Here is a 361-nt window from a genome sequence, read left to right as displayed (position 1 = left end):
CATCCTCCCCTGGTTTTCTATCACCTCCCTCTACCCTGTTCCTCACCTTCCCTCATCTACCCCTATACTTCCCTACGACCTCCCTCTACCCTCTTTCTTACCCTCCCCATCTTCCCTACCATCTCCCTCTTCCTCCCCTCCCCTTCTTCCCCCTCCTCCCCACCTTCCTCCATTCTACCCTCCTCCTCCCCCCCCCTCCCCTTCGGCAGCGACGTCGTGGTCCTATCAGCGGCGCGGACGCCACCTGCCGCCCCGCCGCCACGACCGTGTTTGGTATAAGCGGCCGATTCCTCCTGGCGGCGGCGGGGAGGGTCGGGCAGGCGGTGGCCGGGTTTCAGTTTCAGTTTTCAGGTTCGAAGTG

The sequence above is a fragment of the Penaeus monodon genome, chromosome 27, assembly GCF_015228065.2.
Source record: "Penaeus monodon isolate SGIC_2016 chromosome 27, NSTDA_Pmon_1, whole genome shotgun sequence".
Taxonomy (NCBI): Eukaryota; Metazoa; Arthropoda; class Malacostraca; order Decapoda; family Penaeidae; genus Penaeus; species Penaeus monodon.
This window is presented reverse-complemented; position numbering follows the sequence as displayed.